We start from the raw sequence: 9,280 nt of genomic DNA on the forward strand, positions 1-9,280 counted from the left end.
ATGTACAGTACAGAGGACGGGGATGTATGACGGACAGAGGCAGGGGATGTATGACGTACAGTACAGAGGCCGGGGATGTATGATGTACAGTACAGAGGACAGGGATGTATGACGGACAGAGGCAGGGGATGTATGACGTACAGTACAGAGGCCGAAGATGTATGACGGACAGTACAGAGGCCGGGGATGTATGATGTACAGTACAGAGGACGGGGATGTATGACGGACAGAGGCCGGGGATGTATGATGTACAGTACAGAGGACAGGGATGTATGACGGACAGAGGCCGGGGATGTATGATGTACAGTACAGAGGCCGAAGATGTATGACGGACAGTACAGAGGCCGGGGATGTATGATGTACAGTACAGAGGACGGGGATGTATGACGGACAGAGGACGGGGATGTATGATGTACAGTACAGAGGACAGGGATGTATGATGTACAGTACAGAGGATGGGGATGTATGATGTACAGTACAGAGGACGGGGATGTATGACGGACAGAGGCCGGGGATGTATGATGTACAGTACAGAGGCCGAAGATGTATGACGGACAGTACAGAGGCCGGGGATGTATGATGTACAGTACAGAGGACGGGGATGTATGACGGACAGAGGCCGGGGATGTATGATGTACAGTACAGAGGCCGAAGATGTATGACGGACAGTACAGAGGCCGGGGATGTATGATGTACAGTACAGAGGACGGGGATGTATGACGGACAGAGGATGGGGATGTATGATGTACAGTACAGAGGACAGGGATGTATGACGGACAGAGGCAGGGGATGTATGACGTACAGTACAGAGGCCGGGGATGTATGATGTACAGTACAGAGGCCGGGGATGTATGATGTACAGTACAGAGGACGGGGATGTATGACGGACAGAGGATGGGGATGTATGATGTACAGTACAGAGGACAGGGATGTATGACGGACAGAGGCAGGGGATGTATGACGGACAGTACAGAGGATGGGGATGTATGATGTACAGTACAGAGGACAGGGATGTATGACGGACAGAGGCAGGGGATGTATGACGTACAGTACAGAGGACGGGGATGTATGATGTACAGTACAGAGGACAGGGATGTATGACGGACAGAGGCAGGGGATGTATGACGTACAGTACAGAGGACGGGGATGTATGACTGACAGTACAGAGGATGGGGATGTATGATGTGCAGTACAGAGGACAGGGATGTATGACGGACAGAGGCCGGGGATGTATGATGTACAGTACAGAGGCCGGGGATGTATGATGTACAGTACAGAGGACGGGGTTGTATGATGGACAGAGGCCGGGGATGTATGATGTACAGTACAGAGGACGGGGATGTATGATGTACAGTACAGAGGACAGGGATGTATGACGGACAGAGGCAGGGGATGTATGACGTACAGTACAGAGGACGGGGATGTATGATGTACAGTACAGAGGACAGGGATGTATGACGGACAGAGGCAGGGGATGTATGACGTACAGTACAGAGGCCGGGGATGTATGATGTACAGTACAGAGGACGGGGATGTATGATGTACAGTACAGAGGACGGGGATGTATGACGGACAGAGGCCGGGGATGTATGACGTACAGTACAGAGGCCGGGGATGTATGATGTACAGTACAGAGGACGGGGTTGTATGATGGACAGAGGCCGGGGATGTATGATGTACAGTACAGAGGACGGGGATGTATGATGTACAGTACAGAGGACAGGGATGTATGACGGACAGAGGCAGGGGATGTATGACGTACAGTACAGAGGACGGGGATGTATGATGTACAGTACAGAGCAGTACAGAGGACAGGGATGTATGACGGACAGAGGCAGGGGATGTATGACGTACAGTACAGAGGACGGGGATGTATGATGTACAGTACAGAGGACAGGGATGTATGACGGACAGAGGCAGGGGATGTATGACGTACAGTACAGAGGCCGGGGATGTATGATGTACAGTACAGAGGACGGGGATGTATGATGTACAGTACAGAGGACAGGGATGTATGACGGACAGAGGCCGGGGATGTATGACGTACAGTACAGAGGCCGGGGATGTATGACGGACAGTACAGAGGCCGGGGATGTATGACGGACAGAGGCCGGGGATGTATGATGTACAGTACAGAGGCCGAAGATGTATGACGGACAGAGGCAGGGGATGTATGATGTACAGTACAGAGGCCGGGGATGTATGATGTACAGTACAGAGGACAGGGATGTATGACGGACAGAGGCAGGGGATGTATGACGGACAGTACAGAGGATGGGGATGTATGATGTACAGTACAGAGGACAGGGATGTATGACGGACAGAGGCAGGGGATGTATGACGTACAGTACAGAGGACGGGGATGTATGATGTACAGTACAGAGGACAGGGATGTATGACGGACAGAGGCAGGGGATGTATGACGTACAGTACAGAGGCCGGGGATGTATGATGTACAGTACAGAGGACGGGGATGTATGACGGACAGAGGCAGGGGATGTATGACGTACAGTACAGAGGCCGGGGATGTATGATGTACAGTACAGAGGACAGGGATGTATGACGGACAGAGGCAGGGGATGTATGACGTACAGTACAGAGGCCGGGGATGTATGATGTACAGTACAGAGGACGGGGATGTATGACGGACAGAGGCAGGGGATGTATGACGTACAGTACAGAGGCCGGGGATGTATGATGTACAGTACAGAGGACAGGGATGTATGACGGACAGAGGCAGGGGATGTATGACGTACAGTACAGAGGCCGAAGATGTATGACGGACAGTACAGAGGCCGGGGATGTATGATGTACAGTACAGAGGACGGGGATGTATGACGGACAGAGGCCGGGGATGTATGATGTACAGTACAGAGGACAGGGATGTATGACGGACAGAGGCCGGGGATGTATGATGTACAGTACAGAGGCCGAAGATGTATGACGGACAGTACAGAGGCCGGGGATGTATGATGTACAGTACAGAGGACGGGGATGTATGACGGACAGAGGACGGGGATGTATGATGTACAGTACAGAGGACAGGGATGTATGATGTACAGTACAGAGGACGGGGATGTATGACGGACAGAGGCCGGGGATGTATGATGTACAGTACAGAGGCCGAAGATGTATGACGGACAGTACAGAGGACGGGGATGTATGACGGACAGAGGATGGGGATGTATGATGTACAGTACAGAGGACAGGGATGTATGACGGACAGAGGCAGGGGATGTATGACGTACAGTACAGAGGCCGGGGATGTATGATGTACAGTACAGAGGCCGGGGATGTATGATGTACAGTACAGAGGACGGGGATGTATGACGGACAGAGGATGGGGATGTATGATGTACAGTACAGAGGACAGGGATGTATGACGGACAGAGGCAGGGGATGTATGACGGACAGTACAGAGGATGGGGATGTATGATGTACAGTACAGAGGACAGGGATGTATGACGGACAGAGGCAGGGGATGTATGACGTACAGTACAGAGGACGGGGATGTATGATGTACAGTACAGAGGACAGGGATGTATGACGGACAGAGGCAGGGGATGTATGACGTACAGTACAGAGGCCGGGGATGTATGATGTACAGTACAGAGGACGGGGATGTATGACTGACAGTACAGAGGATGGGGATGTATGATGTGCAGTACAGAGGACAGGGATGTATGACGGACAGAGGCCGGGGATGTATGATGTACAGTACAGAGGCCGGGGATGTATGATGTACAGTACAGAGGACGGGGTTGTATGATGGACAGAGGCCGGGGATGTATGATGTACAGTACAGAGGCCGGGGATGTATGATGTACAGTACAGAGGACGGGGATGTATGACGGACAGAGGCCGGGGATGTATGATGTACAGTACAGAGGCCGAAGATGTATGACGGACAGTACAGAGGCCGGGGATGTATGATGTACAGTACAGAGGACGGGGATGTATGACGGACAGAGGATGGGGATGTATGATGTACAGTACAGAGGACAGGGTTGTATGACGGACAGAGGCAGGGGATGTATGACGTACAGTACAGAGGCCGGGGATGTATGATGTACAGTACAGAGGCCGGGGATGTATGATGTACAGTACAGAGGACGGGGATGTATGACGGACAGAGGATGGGGATGTATGATGTACAGTACAGAGGACAGGGATGTATGACGGACAGAGGCCGGGGATGTATGATGTACAGTACAGAGGACGGGGATGTATGATGTACAGTACAGAGGACAGGGATGTATGACGGACAGAGGCAGGGGATGTATGACGTACAGTACAGAGGACGGGGATGTATGATGTACAGTACAGAGGACAGGGATGTATGACGGACAGAGGCAGGGGATGTATGACGTACAGTACAGAGGCCGGGGATGTATGATGTACAGTACAGAGGACGGGGATGTATGATGTACAGTACAGAGGACAGGGATGTATGACGGACAGAGGCAGGGGATGTATGACGTACAGTACAGAGGACGGGGATGTATGATGTACAGTACAGAGGACAGGGATGTATGACGGACAGAGGCAGGGGATGTATGACATACAGTACAGAGGCCGGGGATGTATGATGTACAGTACAGAGGACGGGGATGTATGATGTACAGTACAGAGGACGGGGATGTATGACGGACAGAGGCCGGGGATGTATGACGTACAGTACAGAGGCCGGGGATGTATGATGTACAGTACAGAGGACAGGGATGTATGACGGACAGAGGCAGGGGATGTATGACGTACAGTACAGAGGACGGGGATGTATGATGTACAGTACAGAGGACAGGGATGTATGACGGACAGAGGCCGAAGATGTATGACGGACAGTACAGAGGCCGGGGATGTATGACGGACAGAGGACGGGGATGTATGATGTACAGTACAGAGGACAGGGATGTATGACGGACAGAGGCCGGGGATGTATGATGTACAGTACAGAGGCCGGGGATGTATGATGTACAGTACAGAGGACGGGGATGTATGACGGACAGAGGCCGGGGATGTATGATGTACAGTACAGAGGACGGGGATGTATGATGTACAGTACAGAGGACAGGGATGTATGACGGACAGAGGCAGGGGATGTATGACGTACAGTACAGAGGCCGGGGATGTATGATGTACAGTACAGAGGATGGGGATGTATGATGTACAGTACAGAGGACAGGGATGTATGACGGACAGAGGCAGGGGATGTATGACGTACAGTACAGAGGCCGGGGATGTATGATGTACAGTACAGAGGATGGGGATGTATGATGTACAGTACAGAGGACAGGGATGTATGACGGACAGAGGCAGGGGATGTATGACGTACAGTACAGAGGTCGGGGATGTATGACGGACAGTACAGAGGACGGGGATGTATGACGGACAGAGGCCGGGGATGTATGATGTACAGTACAGAGGCCGGGGATGTATGATGTACAGTACAGAGGACAGGGATGTATGATGTACAGTACAGAGGCTGAAGATGTATGACGGACAGTACAGAGGACGGGGATGTATGATGTACAGTACAGAGGCCGGAGATGTATGACTGACAGTACAGAGGATGGGGATGTATGATGTGCAGTACAGAGGACAGGGATGTATGACGGACAGAGGCAGGGGATGTATGACGTACAGTACAGAGGCCGGGGATGTATGATGTACAGTACAGAGGACAGGGATGTATGATGTACAGTACAGAGGACGGGGATGTATGACGTACAGTACAGAGGCCGAAGATGTATGACGGACAGTACAGAGGCCGGGGATGTATGATGTACAGTACAGAGGACAGGGATGTATGACGTACAGTACAGAGGCAGGGGATGTATGACGTACAGTACAGAGGCCGAAGATGTATGACGGACAGTACAGAGGACGGGGATGTATGACGTACAGTACAGAGGCCGAAGATGTATGACGGACAGTACAGAGGCCGGGGATGTATGATGTACAGTACAGAGGACAGGGATGTATGACGTACAGTACAGAGGCAGGGGATGTATGACGTACAGTACAGAGGCCGAAGATGTATGACGGACAGTACAGAGGACGGGGATGTATGACGTACAGTACAGAGGCCGAAGATGTATGACGGACAGTACAGAGGACGGGGATGTATGATGTACAGTACAGAGGCCGGGGATGTATGATGTACAGTACAGAGGATGGGGATGTATGATGTACAGTACAGAGGACAGGGATGTATGACGGACAGAGGCAGGGGATGTATGACGTACAGTACAGAGGCCGGGGATGTATGATGTACAGTACAGAGGACGGGGATGTATGACGGACAGTACAGAGGCCGGGGATGTATGATGTACAGTACAGAGGACAGGGATGTATGACGGACAGAGGCCGAAGATGTATGACGGACAGTACAGAGGCCGGGGATGTATGATGTACAGTACAGAGGACGGGGATGTATGACGGACAGAGGCCGGGGATGTATGATGTACAGTACAGAGGACGGGGATGTATGACGGACAGAGGCCGGGGATGTATGATGTACAGTACAGAGGACAGGGATGTATGATGTACAGTACAGAGGACAGGGATGTATGACGGACAGAGGCAGGGGATGTATGACGTACAGTACAGAGGCCGGGGATGTATGATGTACAGTACAGAGGACAGGGATGTATGATGTACAGTACAGAGGCCGAAGATGTATGACGGACAGTACAGAGGACGGGGATGTATGACGTACAGTACAGAGGCCGAAGATGTATGACGGACAGTACAGAGGACGGGGATGTATGACTGACAGTACAGAGGCCGGGGATGTATGATGTACAGTACAGAGGACGGGGATGTATGACGTACAGTACAGAGGACGGGGATGTATGATGTACAGTACAGAGGACAGGGATGTATGACGGACAGAGGCAGGGGATGTATGACGTACAGTACAGAGGCCGGGGATGTATGATGTACAGTACAGAGGACAGGGATGTATGATGTACAGTACAGAGGCCGGGGATGTATGATGTACAGTACAGAGGCCGGGGATGTATGATGTACAGTACAGAGGACGGGGATGTATGACGGACAGAGGCCGGGGATGTATGATGTACAGTACAGAGGACGGGGATGTATGATGTACAGTACAGAGGACAGGGATGTATGACGGACAGAGGCCGGGGATGTATGATGTACAGTACAGAGGACAGGGATGTATGACGGACAGAGGCCGGGGATGTATGATGTACAGTACAGAGGACAGGGATGTATGACGGACAGAGGCCGGGGATGTATGATGTACAGTACAGAGGCCGAAGATGTATGACGGACAGTTCAGAGGCCGGGGATGTATGATGTACAGTACAGAGGACGGGGATGTATGACGGACAGAGGACGGGGATGTATGATGTACAGTACAGAGGACAGGGATGTATGATGTACAGTACAGAGGATGGGGATGTATGATGTACAGTACAGAGGACGGGGATGTATGACGGACAGAGGCCGGGGATGTATGATGTACAGTACAGAGGCCGAAGATGTATGACGGACAGTACAGAGGCCGGGGATGTATGATGTACAGTACAGAGGACGGGGATGTATGACGGACAGAGGCCGGGGATGTATGATGTACAGTACAGAGGACGGGGATGTATGATGTACAGTACAGAGGACAGGGATGTATGACGGACAGAGGCAGGGGATGTATGACGGACAGTACAGAGGCCGGGGATGTATGATGTACAGTACAGAGGACAGGGATGTATGACGGACAGAGGCAGGGGATGTATGACGTACAGTACAGAGGACGGGGATGTATGATGTACAGTACAGAGGACAGGGATGTATGACGGACAGAGGCAGGGGATGTATGACGTACAGTACAGAGGCCGGGGATGTATGATGTACAGTACAGAGGACGGGGATGTATGACGTACAGTACAGAGGACGGGGATGTATGATGTACAGTACAGAGGACAGGGATGTATGACGGACAGAGGCCGAAGATGTATGACGGACAGTACAGAGGCCGGGGATGTATGATGTACAGTACAGAGGACGGGGATGTATGACGGACAGAGGCCGGGGATGTATGATGTACAGTACAGAGGACGGGGATGTATGACGGACAGAGGCCGGGGATGTATGATGTACAGTACAGAGGACAGGGATGTATGACGGACAGAGGCCGGGGATGTATGATGTACAGTACAGAGGCCGAAGATGTATGACGGACAGTTCAGAGGCCGGGGATGTATGATGTACAGTACAGAGGACGGGGATGTATGACGGACAGAGGACGGGGATGTATGATGTACAGTACAGAGGACAGGGATGTATGATGTACAGTACAGAGGACGGGGATGTATGATGTACAGTACAGAGGACGGGGATGTATGACGGACAGAGGCCGGGGATGTATGATGTACAGTACAGAGGCCGAAGATGTATGACGGACAGTACAGAGGCCGGGGATGTATGATGTACAGTACAGAGGACGGGGATGTATGACGGACAGAGGCCGGGGATGTATGATGTACAGTACAGAGGACGGGGATGTATGATGTACAGTACAGAGGACAGGGATGTATGACGGACAGAGGCAGGGGATGTATGACGGACAGTACAGAGGCCGGGGATGTATGATGTACAGTACAGAGGACAGGGATGTATGACGGACAGAGGCAGGGGATGTATGACGTACAGTACAGAGGACGGGGATGTATGATGTACAGTACAGAGGACAGGGATGTATGACGGACAGAGGCAGGGGATGTATGACGTACAGTACAGAGGCCGGGGATGTATGATGTACAGTACAGAGGACGGGGATGTATGACGTACAGTACAGAGGACGGGGATGTATGATGTACAGTACAGAGGACAGGGATGTATGACGGACAGAGGCCGAAGATGTATGACGGACAGAGGCAGGGGATGTATGATGTACAGTACAGAGGCCGGGGATGTATGATGTACAGTACAGAGGACAGGGATGTATGATGTACAGTACAGAGGCCGAAGATGTATGACGGACAGTACAGAGGATGGGGATGTATGACGTACAGTACAGAGGCCGAAGATGTATGACGGACAGTACAGAGGACGGGGATGTATGACTGACAGTACAGAGGACGGGGATGTATGACGGACAGAGGCAGGGGATGTATGACGTACAGTACAGAGGACGGGGATGTATGATGTACAGTACAGAGGACAGGGATGTATGATGTACAGTACAGAGGCCGAAGATGTATGACGGACAGTACAGAGGATGGGGATGTATGACGTACAGTACAGAGGCCGA

The sequence above is a fragment of the Taudactylus pleione genome, unplaced genomic scaffold (genome assembly GCF_031769625.1).
Source record: "Taudactylus pleione unplaced genomic scaffold, aTauple2 ptg002180l, whole genome shotgun sequence".
In the NCBI taxonomy this organism is placed as follows: Eukaryota; Metazoa; Chordata; class Amphibia; order Anura; family Myobatrachidae; genus Taudactylus; species Taudactylus pleione.